Source organism: Mesoplodon mirus (genome assembly GCF_964341445.2).
Source record: "Mesoplodon mirus genome assembly, chromosome: X".
Classification (NCBI taxonomy): Eukaryota; Metazoa; Chordata; class Mammalia; order Artiodactyla; family Ziphiidae; genus Mesoplodon; species Mesoplodon mirus.
Window position 1 is genome coordinate 2,732,203 of NC_138981.1, and position 24,741 is coordinate 2,756,943.

Consider the following 24,741-nt stretch of genomic DNA (forward strand, 5'->3'; position numbering starts at 1 on the left):
GAAATTTTGCAGAATGTCTATCTCTACTGGGATGTGTTTGTTTTTCTCATGACTAGACTGGGGTTATAGATTTCTGGAAGGAAGACCTCAGAGGCATCACACCGCATCAAGGGCACACGCTTATCAACGTGTGTTATCACTTCTGACGTTGACCCAGACCACCTGGCTGAGGTAGTATTGTCAGGTTGCCCCACAAGTTACCTTCCCCCTCACTTTTCATATTGCGCTCTTTGGAAGGAAGTCACTCCCCACAGCCTGTCCATCAAGAGTGAGGAATTAGGTACCACATCCTCGAGAGTGCAGCCCTTACACAAAGTGTACAGAATTCTTCTGCACTGTTCCCTTCTGTGTTTAAGCTTCAGTAAGCGAATATTCACCTGTCTTCAACTTGGATAACACCTACTTCCAAATGTTATTCAGAAAAAATATTTAGTAGGTGCCTGCATTGCTTATTCCATTCACATTGTCTGATCTCTGGGGAACAGATAAGACACTTAAAACCAGAGTTCTGATTTCAGTTCTTTAACTCTGAGATATTCGCCACACGTGTCTTCGATTTCAGTCATATGGTCCATTTTCCTTTGGTGTACAACACTTCAATAAGAGGAGAATTTCCACACCAGACCGTCTGCAGTCTACTGTGACACACACTAGTGATATTTCTTCTATTACTTTTTGGGTTCCTCTTTTAGGCTTGATCTACTTGATTTTAACAATAATTATATTCGGCTATAAAATTCTGTTCGCATCATTTACATCTTGTTTTTGCATTCAGAGCAGAGTTACACACATCCATGTAAATCATCCATCACGAGCACACTACACGCCATCGTTAATATATTCAAGTATTACATATGTGATTTACACACGTGCAATGTACAGAGAGTTATAATAATCCACACTTCCCACAACAGTCTCGGATGAATTCTAGTGATGGAGCTACAAAGCGCCAGAGATTTCTGATCACCTCCTAATGAATATGCAAAACAGATCTATGAAAAAGCAACCTATTTCTCTTCTCTGATCCTGGAAGCACACTTTCTCTTTGAGAATGCCAGCTCTTTCGTGTAAAGAAATAAATTGCAATTTGGGTGATGTGAAGGAAAGGCTCAAGGGCCAAGGCTGGGATATGAGGATGAGTTTGAGAGAGGGGAAGACGGATGACATTGAAAAAGTAACTTTCTTGGGAGAGGTGTTTACATGTAATATTTAAGTAATATTTGGCTTTTGTCTATGGACGGGAGGGTTGAGGGTCCTGGTAGCCATGGAAGAGAGGCAGAGAAAGACAGGTTAAGGAGGAAAAGGGCACAGAAACAGGACAACACCTGGAGGAGAGGCATCTCTGGTGGCCTTCCAGACTCAGATCTGTTGTTTGGATCTTGATGGACATAAATACCCATGATGTCTCACAGGACATGCTCTGTGTTGGGTTTTCCCTATTTATATTCTTAAGGCTTCTGTTCTTTTCTTAAACTCTGAATACTCTTTTGGGCTTATGTTTTGGTAAATTAAGGGTAGTGCTGGGGTCTACTTCTGCAGCAAAAAAATCTCATGAGAACTAGACCATAGTCAAGCACTGGTAAATAGACCAAATGTGATTGAGTACTTGGCTCAAGCAGAGCTGTCCAAAGAAGGACCACAGAGATTTGGAACATGCAATACACTCTAGGAATTCTAAAGATGCTACAAGGGCACCGAACATCATGAAACCATGCAAGACTGGGGGGAGGGGTTTGATAAGTAAGTACACTTGGGATCCAGAGTTATTAGTCTGATCACTCCATCACTGTCCCAAGCTATCTACTGTTTCACAAAGTTGCAATTATCCTTCCACCCTTCTGATGCTATTGCTTTCTGTGGGCACCATGTTTAGAATCACCAGATCACACCAAAAAATCATACTATAAGTCAATAAATGGGATATCCCTGGCAGTCCAGTAGTTAAGACTCCAAGCTTCCACTGCAGGGGGCACAGGTTTGATCCCTGGTCGGAGAACTAAGATCCCGCATGCAGCGTAGTGCAGCCAAAAAAAAAAAAAAAAAAAATTAAAACTTTGAAATTGTACACAATGGGGGTCTAATCTGTAGTCAGAAATGTTATCCGTCAACAATCAGAGAGAATCCTACTACCAATCCAGTAAATCTAGAGTGTGTGACAATTTTACACCTATTTTTGGCTTATCATAATGTACTTTTTTTATCGAATAAATAACATTGCTATACAGAAGAAAAGGGCTTTTCTAATCGACAAATGAGGAATCTGCTTTATCCTATAAAATGCTGCTTTAAAGAAAAGTGCTAATAATTTGACATTTTTGAAACAGTTTAATGGCGGTAATTTGTATATAAATGTGATTTTCCTGTTATTGAAAAAACAGCATACTCTATTAAGCAGTTCATTAACCTAAATGCCAAGCAGTTTAGCAAATATTTAGTATGTACACTGTATCTGCCAAGCATCGGGTTATCACTGAACAAAAAAAACACAAAAAACCCCAGCAATATTCTATCTTGTTTTATTGTAAGAATGCCTCAAATGTCGTCTGAATTTTTGTCATCTATGAGAATTAATGCTCACATTTTGCCTAACCGTCCTTATTAAGCCATCTTCAAGTGTAGTTTAAAACACCATTTGGAGGCAGCTGAAACTCATGGGAAGTTTAATTGCCTCTTTCTAAAGAATAAATTGCTCCTGGGAAGAGTATCTGTCTCACTTAGGTGGGAAGGAAGACAGCTGACTGTAATCACGGAAAACATATACCTGTCCCAACAGCATGCCAGGTTAGAGGACAGCGCAGAATCACTTCCGTGGGCCGATGGACCCACGGGCGTCGGCAGGATACCTTGCTATAGTCCTACACCCACTAGCTGTTCTGGAATTTCACTATTACAGGAACAAAGGTCTTTGACACATGGGCTTTCTTTCTGCCTTAGGTATGTGTGAATTGGAAACAGAGACAGAGAGAGAAGGGAGAGGTTAAAATTTTATTCACAGATACAGCCACCTTTTCTCATGCTGAAAGAACTCTGGACATCCATGGACATTCACATTAAAAAATTAACTTTCGGGCTTCCCTGGTGGCGCAGTGGTTGAGAGTCCGCCTGCCGATGCAGGGGACACGGGTTCGTGCCCCGGTCCGGGAAGATCCCGTGGATCTGCCGTGGAGCGGCTGGGCCCGTGAGCCACGGCCGCTGAGCCTGTGCGTCCGGAGCCTGTGCTCCGCAACGGGAGAGGCCACAGCAGTGAGAGGCCCGCGTACCGAAAAAAAAAAAAAAAAGAAAAAAAAAATTAACTTTAAAGACCAGTGGTGTGTTCCTTAAGGTTCTGTCCATTAGGCAAAAAGAAAAAAGCAAACTACAATTTTTTTTTGCCTAACTTTCATTGATCAATCATTATACTTCCAGAAATTAATATAGGTAAACATAAAATATACAAAATAGAGTAAAACTGATGAGTTTTCAAATGAAGGTAAAACATGACATATGAAGATGAGTTAAGAAAAACACCGCCCCCAAAAAACCTTCTAAAATTTTCTAAAGAAAAACATATATATATTTAGAAGATGATTGAAATGGTGGGAAGGATAATTTGAAAACTTCACATAAATGCAAAATAGGTCAAGAAACAAGAAAATGATATGTAGTAAATAAAAGCAATGAAAAGTTAGCCAACTAAAGATAAGACATGTAAACCCAGTCAATTAAAAGAAAAATAAATAAGCATGAAAATGTACCTCCCACACTGATGGTGGGAGTGTAAATTGGTACAGCCTCTATGGAAAACAGTATGGAGGTTCCTTAAAACATTGAAAATACAACTACCATATGATCCAGCAATCCCACTCCTGGGCATGTATCCAGAGAAAACTCTAATTCAAAAAGAATACACTGTACCTTGGAAATATGCTACACAGAAGATCAACTATTTCCCTCATGTCTGCATACTGCTCTCCTCTGTACTCTAAAATGAGATTTCCTAAACTTCCTGGACTAAGGAACACAGTGTGTGTGGGGGTGGGGAGGTGTGTGTGTGTGTGTGTGTGTTTTATTTAAGGGGAAAGTAGAGGCACCTTATGTAAATAATATACTTGCAGTGAGAATAAGGTGACGCATGAACAGAAGTATTCAGATGATCCTAGGTTTACCACATCCCTTGTGCTCACAAAACACCCAAGCTTGAGATATTGTGTACAAGATACATCATCAATGGGTGTGCTTGGGACGCCATTTAAAAATATGTTCAGGGCCTCCCTGGTGGCGCAGTGGTTGAGAGTCCGCCTGCCGATGCAGGGGATACGGGTTCGTGCCCCGGTCTGGGAGGATCCCACATGCCGCGGAGCGGCTGGGCCCGTGAGCCATGGCCGCTGGGCCTGCGCGTCCGGAGCCTGTGCTCCGCAACGGGAGAGGCCACAACAGTGAGAGGCCCGCATACCGCAAAAAAAAAAAAAAAAAAAATGTTCAAACTGTTCATCACTGAATCTCAATCAGCTTGTTCTTTATCTGCTTCCATTGGAAGGCTCACTTGTTATTTCTAAACAATACTTCAAGATGTGTTCTCTACATGTAGGATCATTAAAATTGGTTTCCTCCAGGTTTTAGAGTCTCACCACCTCCTCGGTGTTCCCTCTCACGGCCACCAGACTTCCTACACCTTTTCTGCATTCATGAAAGTCTAACCTTTCCTGGAAATAAGTGATTGGTGGAAGGAGGCAGGATACCTTTACAAAAGTCAGTCACTTTCCTACATGCCAGCTACGAACAAGTGGAACTGGAATTAAAAAGGCAATGCCATTTACATTAGCACCAAACTATGAAATAATTAAGGGTGAATCTAACAAAATACCTCATGTACGTCTACAAGACGTACATGAGGAAAACTACAAAATTCAGAGACGAATGAAACCAAAGAGCTAAATAAAGGGACAGGTATACCACATTCATGTATAGGTTGTCTCGATATTGCCAAGATGTCAGCTCTTTCCAACGTGATCTACAGATCTAATGCAATCCCAGCCAAAAATCCCAGCACGTTATTTTATGGATATCAATAAACTGATTTTAAAGTTTATACAACCGAGAAATAAAATTTATATAGCTCCCCCCAGACTCTCTTCCAAATATTTCCAAATCCAGTAGTAAGTTATGACTTTATTCTTTCCTTCTTTTCCTTTCTTCCTTCCCCTCTCCTCTCTCCCCCCCTTTTATCTCTAAGCACACCACATCCTGTTTCTTTTCTGGGCATGAAAACCTCTTCCCCTCAATATATCCATGAATTTCTCTGATACTTAACTGCAAACTCTGCCCCTGAGAAGTCACATCCTTACAGAGACCTCCTGTCCATCCTGTAATCACATTTAAGCATCTATAAATCTGTACACCAGGGGTTGGCAAACCATTTCAATAAAGGGTCAGACAGTAGATCTTTTAAGCTTTACAGGTAAGGCTGTCTCTGCCACACAGACTGTTTAAAAAAGTTTTTAGTACTTTGAGGTATAACTTACATACCATAAAATTCACCCGTTGTCAGGTACAGTTCAATGACTTTTCGTAAATCTATACAACTGTGCAATCTTCACTACAAACCCATTTTAGAACATTTATATCCCTTCAAAAAGTCTTCTCATGGACATTTGCAGTCAATGCCACCTCCAACTCGGGCAACTACTCATCTAATTTCTAGGGGGAAAAAAAAGCCTTTGCTAAAATTTCAAATGCATGGAATCATATGGTATGTAGGCTTATGAGCATACTGCTTTTGAGGTTCATTCAGCTGTCACATGTACCCATGGTTTGCTCCTTTTTTTGTGGAACGGGATTCCATTAGATGGATATATCAGAGTGTATATATCTATTCACCCAGTGATGGACATGTAGATTGTTTCCAGGTTTTAGCTGTCGTGAATAATACTTTGAACATGGGTTCAACATTTGTCTTGTTGGAGGTTTACAGGAACATTGTGACCAGACCTAAGTGGACAGCTGCAAGAACCAAGGATTCCGGGACCAAAGTTTGTAACAAACAGCCACACCCCCTCCCCTTTTAGTATAAAAGAAACCTGAATTCTAACTCGAATAAGCTGATTCTTTGGGTCACTACTCCACCATCTTCTTGGTCTGCTGGTTTTCTGAAGAACGTCTCTATTCTTTGTCCCAACACCTCATCTCACACTAACACCCTCAATATTTCAGTTAAACAGGGAATGAAAATCTCCCCTAGATCTCCAATCGAAGCCACTTGCTTCAGCTTTTCACCAGAGTTATGCATTGAAAGGCTGCATCTTGCAATAACTAAGCATTGTCGCCCTTTGATTTCCACTACATTTTTAGCCCTTATGTATACACACTTGCCTATGGGGATAGGAGACGTGAATGTCACATCCACTGGGGGATGGAGGGAAGGCCTCGCTCTAACGATGCTCCTTAGCTCCACAATCCTACCCATGCACTTAGCAACTGGAATAGGGCAGAAACGCAATAAATATTTGATGAAAGAATGGAAGCCAAGTTTAGATGAAAGCTCCTGCACGTAATGACATCTGTCCTCATGAGATACAGTTTTACCCAGCTGCTCTGCATGGCTTCAGTTAAGGAGGATGCAGGCTAGAAACTTTTGTAACAACTTCGTAGGAAGACCAAAGAGCTACCAAGACAACAGACAACGCGAATTATTTGTAATGTATCCTGGACCCCCACGTATGTGTGCAGCCCACGTGAAAACCAGTGTAAAATGATCACCGTCTATATCTATAGCTGGAGAGGGTAGAGTTGTCTGTCTCACGTGTGACGCAAGAGATAAATATGAGTTTTTTCTCCTGTAGGACACAAAGGTCCTAATACATACCCACTGTCACAATGTACTTTAGGGAGAAATACATATATACTTCTATGTATATACATGTATTGACAGATATGACTGAGATGAAAAGCAAGCAAACGGTATTAACACATCACAACCACAGCTGTTTCACCCTTGTGAACAGACATCATAGGCTCTTCCACGGTGATGTGCAAACACCTTAGTTGTTTTTCCTCCCCCTGTGCTTTCCAAAGTATCTTCAGCTGATTACAGGATAATTCTAGTGTAAATGATATACATGTATATTATATGTATAGTATGTATTATATACAATACATATTAGATATAAATGATATACAGGTATATTGCATGCATTATATAATACATGTTAGATAAAATACATATTAGACATAATCCAATATATCATTATATATTATATCTAATACACAGTATATACATATATAATCCCTTGCAAACCAGCATCATAAACACAAGAACAGTATTAGTGATAATGGTTAAAGTTCTTTTTCAATTCTGTAATATATAAAATGTTGATATTATACATTCCCTATCTACTTTATGACTCTTCTCAATCTCATTAAGGCTTACCCCTGCCCAAAGGGCAACCAAAAACAGGCATGTTTTGGGTATTCTTCTCCATTCCTATGTTAGGTTCCCACCATAAACTTTTACATCCACAAATGATCTATAGTTTCTATACTTTATAAAAATTATATAGTGTGCTGCCGTACAGGCAACTTTTTAATTAATGCATCTTACATCTGTCGGTGTTCATGTATAAGAAATATAGTGCAGTATTTAACTGCTAATTGTATTCCACTGCATTACATATTCTACTCTTGGACATTTTGTTTGCTTTTACTTTGTTAGATGAACACAGTTGTTAGCAACGAATGCCATTTTATTTTTTCATCTGTTTGCTGCAAATGAGTAAGACTGTCTTAAGGTCATATACCTAGAGCTATAACTGCAGAGTACTATGGTATAAAGTACCCATTTTCAATTGTAGCAGAGATGTGTATGTTTTAAGTCACACTTCCATTAGCAGCTTATAGTATTTCTTCCCACTGATGTTAAGAATTTCTCATAATAGGATCCAAGGGTTGCTGTTTTCTTCTTCGTACATCTTTGTCATTGGTAACCTTGATGACCGGATTAAGTTGCTGTGTGTGGGGTTGCACCTTGGTAAAATTATTCTCTGCAATTAATATGGATCTGTGGCAGACACCTGGGGACTACCTTGAACTTCTGCCCAATAATTTTACCAGCCATTGGCGGAGAACGGCTACAACAACTATTTCCATGGTACTTGCCTATTAGCGACTGTAGACTTTCCTCATCCTTCCCATAGGAGTTAATCGAAACTCTTCTGTAAGGTAGAGCTATCCCTTATTTATTTACTAAACTAGTGACTTACAGCTGTGTGAACTCAACTGATTTTTACATGACTCTACGGGGTATCAGCCAGGACTCTTGTTATTTTGTTGCCTAACTGTCTCCAACTTTCAGGATTGGGAGCTCCCTGAGTTTGACTTCTGCATACTTTACAAACTGTAAAACATCCGACAGACCCAGATCGACAGAAATTCCACAGAATACTGGACCATGACTCTCCACAGGCATCCAGGTCACAAAAGAACAGGAAAGAGGTCCGACCTGCTCCAGTGAGGAGAAGACTAAGGAAAGACGAATAACTATATAATGGGACATTCTAGACTGCGTCCCAGAATAGAAAAAAACCACTAATCTAAAAATAGTAGAATCTGAATTATGTCTATAGTTCAGTTAACATCATTGGACCCAAGTGAATTCCTTAGATTTTACCAATGCACCAACGTTAGGTAAATGTTAAAATTCAAGAAAGCTGGGTGAAGGCAAATTCTCAGTACTCCACATTCCCGTCAAAAATCAAAACAATCGGGCTCCCCTGGTGGCGCAGTGGTTGAGAGTCCGCCTGCCGATGCAGGGGACACGGGTTCGTGTCCCGGTCCGGGAAGATCCCACATGCCGCGGAGCGGCTGGGCCCGTGAGCCATGGCCGCTGAGCCTGCGCGTCCGGAGCCTGTGCTCCGCAACGGGAGAGGCCACAACAGTGAGAGGCCCGCGTACCGCAAAAAAAAAAAAAAATAAAAAATAAAACAATTTTTAAAAGTCTCCTTAAAAAAAAAAAAAAGACTGACATCTGCTAGGTGCAATTTCTGAGATTTGTTTATCTTTGCCATGACCCATGTTTTCTATCTGTGCACCAATATTGGACTGATAGTTTAAATTAACTCATGGCTTTTACTATAGAGCTCTGGGAACTAAAATCTACTTCAACATTTTATCTGCTGCACAAATATGCTAACACTGCCTGTTTGAGTATTTTTCTCGCCTGCTTAAACAGCAAATATTTTACTAACGGTGACGTAACCAAAAAACAAAACAAAAAACCCCAAAACACAACTACAAAATATTTTAAATTTGGGGAAAAAAAAATCAAGGAACTTTAAGTTCTCAATCCATCAATGAAACCCTCATGATTTTACTATGCAAAGGGTATCTAAACAGGCAATGTGAACCCTGTGCTTTCACTAAGGATAATGAAGCTCTTTAAATTCAGATTTATAGTGTCGTGTGTTAAATACCTCCTTGCTTTCATTTCATCTTAGAGCAAATCACCATTCTTCACGGTAAAAATTGTTGTGATTTGTCTCAATTCATGCAGAGATGACAGGAACGTATTCAGTCTCTAGGTACTTCTAAAACACGAATGGCCAGTTCCTGCTTCTCACATTGTATGACTTCATTAGTGTAGCCACAAGACAAGAAAAGGAAAAAGATGAAGAAATCGCACTGGACACACTTGACCTTGGGAAGCTCAGGATTCTCTTCCTTTCGTGCTTTTATCCATGATTGCAAACACCTGTATGTTTAATGTCTGCTTTCCATGTTTTCACTCAAAAATAAATGAAAAAGCAGCATTTTTCCCCTTTCACGTAGATGCGTTATCACGCCTCGCTTTTGTTTTCTCCTGTGCTTTTAGTATATCACTCCTCTACATTACTGTTATTTTTATCTCAGGAGAAAAACAATTAGTTGATTACACACTCAGCTTTTTGTCTGCACCTGGGACTCAGATAAGGATTAAGCATATTTATGCATCCAGTAATGTGATCAATGTCAAAAACCCTAGAAGACCTGTCGGCTAGAATTTCTGCCCCTGACAAATACTAGAGAGGAAACGGTCTGGTGTGTTAAGAACTTTATTCTGACCAGGATAAAGAGAATATCAGAGGGTGAATACCAGTTAGAATTTAATGGACACTCACGAAAATTATCAACCCCAATAAAATTGAACATCATTAAGAGAATTTATCAAGCCTCCAAAATTCTACAGATATGTTTGAAAGGAATGTGTTAAGTCCTAATACATCCCCTAATACAGGATGCATTAGGACTTAATGAATTTCAGGCTCTAAAATATAAAATATGGAGGATACTAGCTCTCACAAATAGATGAGAGAATCTGAAAGGTGGTGAATTCCTCTTTCTTCTACTTGCTTGTCTATCTAGATTCTGACTTTCCTGTTTTCTAGTCCTATTTATTAGAGGAGGCTGTGGGTATTCTAAGGTTGTTTTCATCACCTGGGAATTAGCCCAGATGTGGAATATTTTAAGGCCAAGGGAGAAGGGTGGTGGTGGAATGAATTGGGAGATTGGGATTGACATATATATGCTATTGATACTACGTATAAAATAGATAACTAATGAGAACCTGCTGTATAGCTCAGGGAACTCTACTCAGTGCTCTGTGGTGACCTAAATGGGAAGGAAATCCAAAAAAGAGTGGCTAGATGTGTAACTGATTCCTTTTGCTGCACAGCAGAAACTAACACAACACTGTAAAGCAACTATACTCCAAATTTTTTTTTAAAAAATCAGAAAAAAAAGTTACTTAACTGTTAAAATAAAAAGGCCATATAAAATTAAATCTGTGGCATTTCGTGGAGGCAATTAAGGCTTGAAAAGCTGGAAAGGCTTGTCAATCATGTATTGACCATCCCTCATAGCTCCAGGTTTCTCTCATACTCAAGGCACATGGAAATCGGGAGAGAAGAGAGAACTGGAGACCCCAGAAATAACTGAGCTCTACAGCCTCAGAGTCACACTGTATGTAATTGATGCTCAGAGTTTATTCAACACGCAAACATCTTTTTTCCCTACTTGTTCACGTGACAAGCATGGCTCCTTAGAGACACAGGCTGCTCTGAAATGAGATACCTGCCTTCTGCTGCTCAGACCTACTGGAAACGATGTTGCCTAAGTTTCCTTCCTTTCATGGGGAGCTCTTTCTCTCTGAAGTAGATGTGATTACTCCCTTCTCCTCTGTTAATCAATGCTGACTTTGATTCCACGGCAGAGTCAGGACCTCTTTATTCCCTATGGGGTCTAAATATAGCAGGAGACTGACCATTTTAAAAGCAGGAACTTTGATTTATTTTTCTTCATTCTGTACAATTCAAGGAATTGTCCCAATAGAATGAATTCCATAGGTGTTCAGATTAGCGTTATTAGTAAATGATTTTCACCTATTGCATCAAATTAGGGACACTTTAATTGTAATAACCACCTGGTTAGTCATTAATCAACGACAGAAGTGCACTTTTTCCGATGTAGCCAAATTCTTGGGCATTTCCAATTCTACCCTTTTTGTCAGATGGTTTAGTTGAAACTCTCTTTCTTTTTGTCCTTGTAGATAAGGTTATGCCAGGAGCAGTATTATTCACTGTTAATATCCTGGCCACAAAAATTTACTGTGGAATTAAAGGGAACACAATTTCTACATAGGATAATATTTTGATGTGCAATTTACAAGAAAAAGCTCTCTTCTGCTACACACAGGGCATATTTTCATCAAATGGCTCCCTTCTTTCAACAGTTTTAGTTTTCTTTGAGCAAGGTTTCCTAAGACAAGGTCCTACATTTTATGGAAAAATTGATGTTCGACTGTGAAAAACTCAACCTCTATGGAAGCTGAATTTTTTAAACAGACACTTTTTTTTTTTTTTTTTTGCCATGCCACATAGCATGTGGGGATCTTAGTTCCCCGACCAGGGACGAAACCTGCGCCCCCTGCAGTAAAAGCGCAGAGTCTTAACCACTGGACCACCGGGGAAGTCCATAACAAATACTTCTAAGACGTTTTCTTTACCCTGGGACACATGACTAACACAGACCACATTCAGTTTCCCCACAAAATTCCAGAAAAGAAATCTTTACCTTCTTATAAAATCTTAACGCTAAGATCAAATACAACAAGAGGGATATTTAAAAGAAAGACGTGATGCATCTTCTAGCGACTGCAGCCAGAGATTCCCAGAACTGAACCACCGTCCCCGTATCTCATTTCTCCCTTTTCTAATTGATAGGCAGTTTCATTACACCTGAAAACACTGTTTCGATGGTGAGAAGCGATACACTGTAAATTAAAGGGGCTGATGGAAAGCTCAACCCGCAAATGAGCACGTAACCTGCAGACAGCTCAAAACCGCCGTTTTTTCTTTTATAAAATTGTTGTGCGCAAACATTTAATCTCCCTGGATCAATGTGGGATGGATTTTGCATTTTCAGGGGCACAGGCATGATGACGGCTACTGCTGTCTTTTGAGCCAGAGCTCCAGCCATCCATTTCTCCATCACTACCTTTCTCAGAAGCCAGATTTCAGAGAAAAACAAACCTAATGTCCCCTGAATTCAAAATGAGACTCTGAAAAGCATCCATCAGAATCCGGGCTGGCGGGGGGAATACCATGAATCATCTAAACTGTCAGTCACCAGACAAGGCTCCATCTGTAAATGTGCTGGGTCAGAGTATTATTAACAGAAATCAAATGCAAAACACTCTAGCAGAAGAGAGAGAGATTAAAATCCACCGTCTCCTTTCAAAACTGGGTTTCTTTCATCAGTGGAAGGCATTTATTCCCAACTGTCAGTTTCTTTATCCGGTTTTGCTATCTTTAACAGGGACATTTCAGACATTCCGAAGGACCCTTCACAGGATGTCTGTCTGCTCCTAACCCTCCAAATTAATAAAGCTGCTTTGAAACCTTCTTTTTAAGACATTTGCTTGAATGCTTTTTTTTTTTCTTTTTGGTGATTCAGGTTCCCAGCAGCATCCTCAAAACAAACTCTCACCTTCTTACTCAATTGGTAATTTTTCTTCCCAAGGCTCCCTCCCTGGGGTGAGAAGCAAGATGTTAATGGGGGAAAATGCAAACTACGGCAAAGAAGCAGCCTTTGTTTCCAGGGACCCCACCCACTATAGCATCTAAAGTTATGAGAAGTCCAGAGAACGCTGAGACGAAGGGGTGTTGGGAGTATTAGGGGATGGTGATACAGACAGGGGCTAGGACTCCCCATACATGCAGTGAGAGACGTTCTGAGCACAGCTTTTAAAATCTGTTCTGGGGGGACTTCCCTGGTGGTGCAGTGGTTAAGAATCCGCCTGACAATGCAGGGGACATGGGTTCGAGCCCTCGTCCGGGAAGATCCCACATGCCGTGTAGCAACTAAGCTCGTGCGCCCCAACTACTGAGCCTGCGCCCTAGAGCCCGAGAGCCACGACTACCGAGCCCATGTGCCACAACTACTGAAGCTGCGCGCCTAGAGCCCATGCTCCACAAGAGAAGCCACAAGAGAAGCCACCGCACTGCAACAGAGTAGCCCCTGCTCTCAGCAACTAGAGAAAGCCCGTGCGCAGCAACGAAGACCCAACACAGCCAAAAATAAATAAATAAATTTATTAAAAGAAGTATTATACATGTATGTCAGGGTATTTTATACACATACACACATATAAATAGTATATATAAATTGCATATATAAAAATTTATCTACATCTATGTAAATTGCAACTCAATTTCTCTTTTTAAAGATTATTCATAGACACTTTTTCCAAAGAAGATATACAGATGGCCAACATGTACATGAAAAGATGCTCAACATCACTAATCAGGGAAATGCAAATCAGAAGCACGATAAGATATCATCTCACACCTGTGAGAATGACTATCCTCAAAAAGACCACAAATAACAAATGCTGGCAAGTATATGGAGAAAAGAGAATCCTTGTACACTATGGAGAACAGTATGGAGGTTCCTCAAAAAAACTAAAAATACAACTACCAATATGATCCAATAATTCCACTCCTGGGCATATATCCAGAGAAAATCATAATTTGAAAAGGTACATGCACCCCAATATTCACTGTAGCACTATTTACAATAGCCAAGACACGTAAGCAACCTAAATGTCCATCAACAGATGAATGGATTAAAAAGATGTGGTACAGATACAGTGAAATACTACTCAGCCATAAAAAAGAATGAAATAATGCCATTTGCAACAACATGAATGGACCTAGTGATGATTATACTAAGTGAAGTAAGTCAGAAAGACAAATAGCATGTGATATCACTTACCTGTAAAATCTAAAATATGTTACAAAACAGAAAGAGACTTACAGACTTAGAAAACAAACTTATGGCTACCAAAGGGGAAAGGAACAGGGGAAGGGATAAATTAGGAGTTTGGAATCAACATATACACACTACTATATATAAAATAGATAACCAATAAGGACCTACTGTATAGCACAGGGAACTCTACTCAATACTCTGTAATAACCTAGGTGGGAAAAGAATCTGAAAAAGGATAGATATATGTATACGTATAACTGAACCACTTTGCTGTACACCTGAATCTAACACAACATTGTAAATCAACTACAATTTTTTTTAAAAAAGCTACATGCACCCCAATGTTCACAGCAGCACTATTTACAATAGCCAAGATATGGAAACAACCTACATGTCCTTCAACAGATGAATGGATAAAGAAGATGTGGTACGTATATACAATGAACTACTACTCAGCCATAAAAAAGAATGAAACATTGCCATTTGAAAAAACATGGATAGACCTGGAGTATTATACTTAGTGATCAAGTCAGAAAGAGAAAGACAATACTGTATGATATCACTTAAATGTGGAATCTAAAAAAATACAACAAACTAGTGAATATAACAAAAAAGCAGACTCAGATACAGAGAACAAACTAGTGGTCACCACTGGGGAGAGGAAAAGGGTGGGGGCAAGATAGGGGGAGGGGAGTAAGAAGTACAAACTATTAGATATAAAATAAGTTACAAGGATGCAATGTACCACACAAGGTATATAGCCAATATTTTATATTAACTATAAATCATGGAGTATAACCTTTAAAAATTGTGAATCACTATGCTGTACACATGAAACTTACAGAAATCGTAAATCAACTCTACCTCTATTTTAAAAAAGTAAAATAAATTAAAAGAAGGGTATCTAGGCATGCTGAATTGGTGTTGGTGCATCCTGAAATAATAACCAAACCGGGACCTTCTAGTCAGTCCAGAATTAGTGTTCAGTATACTTCCTGTGGCACAGAAATAACTGCTCAGAGAGTGGATCAAAATCCACCTTCCTCTCCATTTGTCATGTGGAACAACAGGGACCCTCCTTTTCCATTTCTTTTTTTTTTTTTTTAATAGACTATTGTTTTGGAGCAGTTTTAGGTTCACAGCAAAATTGAGAGGAAGGTAGAGAGATTTCCCATATAACCATCTGACACACACACACACACACACACGGCCTCCCCCATTATCAACATCCCCCCAGATGGTATAACTGCTACAACTGATGAACCTACATTGACTGCAACATCATCACCATCCAGAGTCCATTGTTTACATCAGGGTTTGCTCTTGATGTTGTGAATTTTATGGGTTTCCACAAATAATAACATGTATTCACCACTGTAGTATCATGCAGACCTTGTCTTTAGAAGCCATGGAGAATTGTCATAGAGAAGATTTAAGAGGAAAATATAAAACATCCTGCTAACAGGGCTTAAAGTGAACTATCATTTGTGTGAGAGAGAGAATGAAAATGAAAGAGTTCTATGTTTTTTCAAAGATGGTGAAACAAGGCATGCATGTTAAACTGGTCATTACAAAAGAAAACACCACTTTGTAGTTGCTCCATCAATTTTTTGAAAATTTAAAATAATTTCATTTACCCAATTAAATTTACCCAAATTAGTATCTCTCTAATCTCATTATTTCTGTTCATAATGGTACCACCCCATGTTGGTCAAACCTTTCAGAATTATGTATTGGTCTATCTTGTCTACTTCTGCATTTTTCTAACATCAGTTTAGTCAATTGCTGTACAGTATTTCTTACCCAAATGTAACCCATACTTCCTATCACCTGTTGTTTATATTCTTCTAATCTAGCCTAGTTTTTGTAGTCAGTTTGTGCTTAGATTCTTGTCTTATAATCACTGCTGCTCTTTGAGATTAAAATAAAGGGAGGATTAAATTGCTGTTGCAGGCATTTGCCCAAAATGCCAAGAGAATTTCATCAATTTAGGAATTTTTCCACCCAGAGCTGTAAGGTTCAAAACTTAATCTAATCTGTGACCCTTGGATGGCTCAGCTCCAAAATGCTAACTCTAAACAATTCTTCCCCTCCAGTATCTTTTAAGTACCCAACCAGAGGGCAAAATTATTAGGAGAGATAAAAATACCAGAGATTTTCTGGAAGCTGTGACTTAATCACCATATCCACGCATTATAAGAACCTAGATGACTCAATAAGTATGAAAAAAGATCAAGGGGCATACAAAAATCATTAAGGAGAGTGTAGACGCTTCCCTGGTGGCGCAGTGGTTAAGAATCTGACTGCCAACGCAGTGGACACGGGTTCGAGCCCTGGTCCGGGAAGATCCCACATGCCGCGGGGCACCTAGGCCCGTGCGCCACAACTACTGAGCCTGCACTCTAAAGCCCGCGTGCCTAGAGCCTGTGCTCTGCAACAAGAGAAGCCACCGCAATGAGAAGCCCGCACACTGCAACCAAGACCCAACTCAGCCAAAAATAATTAAATAAATAAAATTTATTTAAAAAAAAAAAAAAAAAAGCGTGTAGGACACAGCTATCCACAATAAAATATACCAAGCTGGCCTAAAGGTCAGTTCAGATAGTCCTCAATGGAAATTTTTCATATGGTTTTTTGGTAAAAAGGCCAAAATCGGGTTCTCTTTCATTTTTTTCTATGCTTCCTTCCAGAGTAAACATGACTCTTTATATATGGTACCTTCAGAGATCATGATCTAGCTCAATGTTCTGCTTCCTTTGAAATCAATCAACTTCCAATACATTGAAATGACTTTACAATTTATTTATTTCAGCTTGTGTTGATTGCATAGCCTGTCTCAAATGAGACAATTTGTAACTTTACGGTGGACAACTCTTAGAATTTAAAAACGTAGATGACGGGGCTTCCCTGGTGGCGCAGTGGTTGGGAGTCCGCCTGCTGATGCAGGGGACACGGGTTCGTGCCCCAGTCCGGGAGGAGCCCACATGCCGCGGAGCGGCTGGGCCCGTGAGCCATGGCCGCTGGGCCTGCGCGTCCGGAGCCTGTGCTCCGCGGCGGGAGAGGCCGCGGCGGTGGGGGGCCCGTGTACCGCAAAAAAATAAGAAATAAAAAAACGTAGATGACGAATATTTCCAAAGAACACTGGGACTGGGTCATTCCTCAGTTCAAAAGCTGCCATTATGAAAGATGTAGTTTTAAAGAATCTATCACCCAACTGAACGGCTTTTAACAAGCCTGGAGTCTTATCACAGTAATTCAGTTTCCTAAATCTTTAAAGAACTTGCTTCTGAATCTGTGAATGATCCACCTATGCATACATTCTTCCCCTCGTTAACTTTACTTAATTTATTTGCAGTCATTTATACAATAGAAAGAATAATAAGATGCTGGTTCAAAATTTCATTTTATATATACATATACATAAACATAGTAACAAATATGTTAACATACTTAACTTATTAACATTTTAGGTTTATATACAACAATGTTTATATATCAATTTTGTATACATATATAATGTTACATATGGATATATGTTATATTTATAGATATACAAACATGTTTATATATAAATGTTTACAGAGTATATAAATTATATAGATGTATATATTTACAGATATACAACAATAGATTATAAATAGGTTAAGTATGTTACCATATATAATATATATTTATTTAAATACAAAACCAATCACAGATTGTCATTAAGATAAAGCGAAAAACAGGTCTTTCATTTTTCATTCCACATCTTAGTGCATTTGAACATTTTCTTTTCCATAATGAGTTACTGAGTCTCAAATGAATTGTTTAAAGGCTCAGCGACTGAGTCTCAGCTCGGAGGCTCCCCGCCTGCATCAGCATTTACTCATTTTCCATTTCAATCTAGCCCTTGTTTAGCTTTTATTAACTTTGAAACGGCTGCAGCAAATGAAATGTAATTTTGCCAAGGCTATCAAACAAGCTGATCCTTTCAACACTGAGAACGAGACGCCGATCCGAGTAGCTGATTAATGCAATTCTCATCGCGGCCTTTTCATGAGCATTAAACACAAGATTTTATTTTAAATCCAATTCCCCACCGTCTTAGAAGCAAACTTTGGAGAAACCGACTCGGTTGTAAAACCAACAAAAATAACACTCGAATGCTCTAAGCTACGGGGGGCAAACAAGGGAGAGGAAAGCAGGGAAAGTGCACCCAGCAACCTCGGGAGGTAGGAAGACGGGTCTGGTCACCCCTTTCCGGTGTGTGTGCGGAGTTGGGGCGTGGGGCCCTCACCACCAACCAGTTCAAAGCCGTTCTGACACTTTCTGCCTGAGGAAGCATCAGACCCACAGGCTGAGGGCTCAGTCCTCCGAGACCCCCCCTCCGCCACCACAATTCAGACGCCCATCCGAAGTTCAAGTTGTTACCTGGGCTTCTGAGCAGCCGGCTAAAGGGGGGTGATTCCAACGCCCCTCCAACCCCACCCCCAGAGCAGCTCACGGAACTCAGAGGACCCGTTTACTTCCTAGAACACCAACTGATGACAAAAGGACATAACTCACCGGTTTCTGAGACGAGACGCGTAGGCAAGGCTACGGGAAGCGGCGCGAGCTCCTGCGCCCTCACCCAGCGGCCAGGAGTTCACCAACGCAGAAGCTCCCCAAGCCCTGACCTCTCGGGCTTTAAGGCGGCTTCCTCACCCAGGTGTGATCGATTAACTCATCGGCCACGGGGGATTGATTCAACCTGCAGCCTCTCCTCTTCCCGGAGTTAGAAGTTCCACCCCCTCCGCCCCTGGCCAGTTCCCCTGGCAACCGCCCCATCCACAGGTGAAGTAGGGGCAATGCAGAAGCAACCTCATTAACATAACAAAACACACCTGACTAGCGCCAGCACACGAAATTCTAAGGGATGAAGACCAAATAAGTAGTTCTTATTACAAACCACAGTATCACGGGTATTTGCTCTGGGCCGCCTCCTTCCAGCCCCCATAAGGCCAAATTCAGGCGAATGCTATTTATTTTTTTTTTAATTGATAAAGCGTGCTTGCTTAACATATTTGAAGGTACCTGTTAAAAAATCCCTTCGTTGTTTATTGAGACGCAATGATTTCCTCCTGTACATGAAAGTTTTCTCGTTTTTGATTGGAGGTAAAGATTGGAAGTCACCTGAAGGGCTCAAACTAGAAAGAAATCTCTGCATTGATTTCTTCTCTGAAGTTGCCTTGTATTGTAAACCTCAGAGTGATATAAACACGTTTTTATATATTAATAAGACAATATCTTTTTTTTTTTTTTTTTTTTTTTGCGGTACGCGGGCCTCTCACTGTTGTGGCCTCTCCCGTTGCGGAGCACAGGCTCCGGACGCACAGGCCCAGCAGCCATGGCTCATGGGCCCAGCCGCTCCGCGGCATGTGGGATCTTCCCGGACCGGGGCACGAACCCGCGTCCCCTGCATTGGCAGGCGGACTCCCAACCACTGCGCCACCAGGGAAGCCCAAGACAATATCTTAGGAGTAAGAATTTTGTGCATTTAGTGTGAGGAAATAAAATGATTTTTAAGGCAGAACCCCCCAAAAATTTTTGCCTCTTTCCCTTTTTTTGAAACACAGTTGATTTACAATGTTGTGTTCATTTCTGCTGTACGGCAAAGTGACACGGTTACACACATCTATATTCTTTTTCATATTCTTTTCCATTGTGGTTTATCACAGGATGAATGTAGTTCCCTGTGCTCTGCAGTAGAATTTTGTTGTTAACCCATTCTGTATGTAATAGTTTGCATCTGCTCATCCCAAACTCCCACTGCATTCCTCTCCCACCCCCTCTTGCCAACCACAGGTCTGTTCTCTGTGCCTGTGAGTCTGTTCCTGCTTCATAGATAGGTTCATTCAGGAAAAACATTTTCAACAGATAATTCTTTCTCTGTCCCTTGGGCCACTACCCATCCCTTTAGTGTATTGTGCATATGCGTTGTGCATTAGTGAGATTCCCTTAGAGGAAATAGTAATGCCTGCTCACCAGACACAAACAAAACAAAACAAGACAAAAATAGCATTTCCTCTTGGCACCAGCAAAGTAGCTCTTTAGGGGGTAACACTCCTTTCTCAGTCCTGGAAGGGGGTCACAATAACCCGCTATTCGCCTTGTTGGACTCTGTAAACTGTCATTATGTTACTTTGATGTATGACCCTTGGTCTCAAAAACTTACATAGCTGTGCTTGATGGCTAACAGGTGGAACAGTCCTCAGCGCTTTCTCAAAGATGGTCTCCTGAGCTAGAATCCTGAGGTTGGCTTAAATAAGATTTTCCATTTCTTTCTTAGACTGACTATTGATTAGTTTTTTCATCCACATGTGAATGACAATTTTAGTCAAATTTTGTCACAGTAAATGAGTCCTTAGCTTCCCTATATACAGTCTCTACGACCAATGTGTGAATATCATTTAACATGTTTGTATGGGGTCCTGTATCTTTTCTTACTGACTTTATTATAGTTTTCCGTCATATATAAAAACTGTCACCTGCCATATCAGTAAACAAAGGATGTTGCAGCCATCAAGCCCTCAGCCACTGCAGCTGCCCCCAACTGTGCCCCCTGAGGGGATTCAAGAGAAAAAAGTAGGACACTGCCCTTAGATTGCTAAGGTGCAGATCAAAGGAATGCTTTCAGTGAGTCCAGACTCCTGCATCTTCCCATACATAGAAAGGTACTAAATTCATTAACTTGAGATGTCTGGGTCTTGTGTGTGTGTGTGTGTGATTAGTTGTAATCTTTCCATGTTTGACTACATATTTTTGGTTTTATGGTTTTTGTTTTGTTTTGTTTTTTTAGCAAAAGCTCTTATATATCCAGGTTCCTCCCTTACCTCTTTGGAACAGACCCTGAGAGCTCTGTGAGATGCTGGCTGCCTTTCCGAATTCCATAGTCCTCTGTTAAGGTCCCTGAATGAAATGTAGTTCTCAGCTTCTAGGTCACGCATTTTCTTCAGTCGACAGTATAATATATATATATACACACATACATATATACATACAGGCAGACCTAAGTTTATCGTGCTTTGCTTTACTGCACTTCATAGATACTCCATTTTTTTTGTTTTTTGGTTTTTTTTGGTTGCATTGGCTCTTCCTTGCTGTGCGCAGGCTTTCTCTAGTTGCAGCAAGCGGGGACTTCTCTTGTTGTAGAGCACAGGCTCTAGGTGCACGGGCTTCAGTAGTTGCAGCATGCGGGCCCTATAGCGTGCAGGCTTCAGTAGTGGTGGTTTGCAGGCTCAGTAGTTGTGGAGCAGGGGCTTAGTTGCTCCGCGGCATGTGGGATCCTCCCGGACCAGGGATCGAACCCATGTCCCCTGCACTGGCAGGTAGAGTCATTAACCACTGCACCGCCAGGGAAGTCAGGTCTTGCCTTTTTGAAAAAGACGCCCAATATTACTTTCTTCTGCACTGATTTAAAAATTGCTCATTGGGGCTTCCCTGGTGGCGCAGTGATTGAGAGTCCGCCTGCCGATGCAGGGGACACGGGTTCGTGCCCCGGTCCGGGAAGATCCCACATGCCGCGGAGCGGCTGGGCCCGTGAGCCATGGCCGCTGAGCCTGAACGTCCGGAGCCTGTGCTCCGCAATGGGAGATGCCACAACAGTGAGAGGCCAGCGTACCACAAAAAAAAAAAAAAAAATTGCCCATTCCAAGTCGTAACGTCAATAATATGGAGAAAATGTATTCACAATACATTTTTGTGAAATATTTTGATCACAAGAGAGACTGTCCCATTTGGTATGTAAATGAATGTCATTCTTGTCCACTTCATTTTTTTATACTGTTTCCCTAGCTGATTTATCATCATTGCAAATTATGTAGCTAAATTTTTTGGAACCCACATACATTCATATAAATGTGGGATGTTTCCTTTTTTTTAATTTATTTATTTTATTAATTTTTTATTTATTTATTTTCAGCTGCATTGGGTCTTTGTTGCTGCATGTGGGCTTTCTCTAGCTGTAGCGAGTGGGGGCTACTCTTCTTTGCGGTGCGCGGGCTTCTCATTGCGGTGGTTTCGCTTGTTGCAGAGCACGGGCTCTAGGCGTGCGGGCTTCAGTAGTTGTGGCATGTGGGCTTCAGTAGTTGTGGCTCACGGGCTCTAGAGCACAGGCTCAGTAGTTGTGGCCCACAGGCTTAGCTGCTCTGCGGCCATGTAGGATCTTCCCTGACCAGGGCTCGAACCCATGTCCCCTGCATTGGCAGGAGGATTCTTAACCACTGCGCGACCAAGGAAGTCCCGGATGTTTCTTAATTAAGTAAATATTTTAAATTTTAAATACTAAAGCCTGAAACTTCTTATTGACTTTGTAAAAGTTGAATTAATTGTTGACTGTCATTAAATTTTTATGGTTATTTTTCAGAAAATATAGCATATGGCACTTTATACCACGTGGTAGATTGTTTTCCTTTTTATGTTTTTTCTGTAATGTTTCTAACAAAATATTATGTGCTCTGTGGTTTGCTTTTTACTCTCAAAACAGCTATACTATTTATTTTTCTTTTTCTCTCTCTTCATTCCCCTGGTCAGGGAAGGTTAGTCTCCGTTCAGTCTGGCATTTAATTTTTGTCCTTAAAGTTCATTACCCCATAGCTGATTAGGTAAGTTCATGTAGAAGTTTAAAGTGTGAGCTTGTAAATAAGTTTAGAGTCCATAAAAGTAAGCTGATGTCAAAGTGTTCTAGTTCCCACACTGGCATATCACAGTGGAAAATATTTTGCATTTCTCTAACGTGTTTATTTTCCCTAATTTAATCTTTATCATATTTTTGTATTACAGAAGCAATATATGTTCAGTGCAGAAAAATAAAACATTTATTTTTCTTCTCATATGTTTTGTGTGCACAATCTATGTGAATTACAAATACTGTAATGTATAGTGAAAATATACTCCAACTTTTACACACTTTGTACTCCTACAGTATATATTTCTGTCAGTAAATATTCACACTGTTTTTCATTAGTATAATCTGACATGAACATTCCACAACTGATTAAATTGACACATCATTTTAAGATATCTTATGTTGTTCCCTGTTTTGACTATTATACTTACACTGAGATGATGTACTTGCTATCCGAAGTGGTGGACACTCTGAGTGCTTTCCTTGAAAGAATTCTTGAAAACTATACTAAAAGAATAAGACAAAAAGGAAAACATGGATACATTTAGTTATACTCAAATTAAGAACATTCTTTTTTTTTTCCTCTTTTTTTTAAAAGAACATTCTTAAACAAAAGATACCATGAAAGAAAGCAAAATACAGCCATACACTGGGAGATGATGTTTTAAAATAGAATTTTTAAATGATGGAATAAATATTTGACTTCTGTAATACAAAAATATGATAAAGATTAAATTAGGGAGAATAAACACATTATAGAAATAAAAAAATATGTTCCAGCATGTTATCAGAGCAGGGATACTAGGACACTTTGACATCAACTTACTTTAATGGACTCAACTTATTTACAATCTCAACTGCTACATGTACAAAGGTTTAGAAAATTACAATATTTAAGAAAGGCGTGATAGTATTTATAGTGTTATTTTTAATTTTTCTCATGCTGACTTTTATAACTTTAAGTAGTATACTTAAAATATTAATGGTTGATTCAATTATTTTATACCTCACCCATTTACTCTTCAAAATGTAAAAAATAAACATTAAGGACAAAAAACAAAAAAAACCATTAAGGACATTCGGGTTTGTTCACCTCTGGTGGGAATAACTAAATAATTTTAGAGTTTTTTTAGGTGCCTATCATTTCACTGTATTCTATAAATACATGACTGTCTCTTTTACATTATATATATATATATATGAATTCTAAAAATAAACATCCAAAGAACCCACATTGTGTTTAGAGAGATGAAACTTCAACCTTGATGGGGCAATGGTTAGATTCCTGAGGTACAAAATATAATTCTGATGAAGGTACATGCTTGAGTGAAAGTCTATCATAAACAGAGGTGGGCAGTAAATGTTCTTAAATCACTACAATCTGTATTGATTTTACACTGTCCTTCATGGACAGTATATAAAATTCTAAGCTAAAGATATGTCTTCTGAAATTGTGAAGGGATCACGTGTCTGTCTTCTCCTTTCAATATCTCAGTAATTCTCCTTATACAGAATGCTTTTCCCACACTTGTCTGTAGATATTTAGACGTTCCTCAACTTTTGAAGTCTTCAGTATCTTTAGTGTTTAATAAAGGTCTTCCTCCCCACCTCCCTCTTCTTTCTCCATCGCTGTCTCGCTATTTTTTTCCTCTCTCCCCTTCTGCCTCTAAAAATTCAATCTTAAAATTTAACATTTCTTTTTTCTGGACATAGAAAGTTTTTCTCCTCCTCATCTTTCATTAATATTGTCTGCACTTGTTTTCTCTATTAAGACAGATATTTGACTTCCTGAATCTGCCTTCTTTCTCTTACCATCTTCC

General features: G+C 39.9%; 1 pseudogene across 1 annotated transcript in view; it reads left to right on the plus strand.

The window, feature by feature from the left end:
* LOC309797004 (ras-related protein R-Ras2-like) overlaps positions 1-24,741 on the plus strand; it is a 77,822-nt pseudogene that overhangs the window by 49,618 nt on the left and 3,463 nt on the right. The window contains exon 2 of the transcript in view: positions 22,891-22,898. The product of the transcript in view is annotated as a ras-related protein R-Ras2-like (transcript). The remainder of the gene's footprint in view (positions 1-22,890; positions 22,899-24,741) is intronic.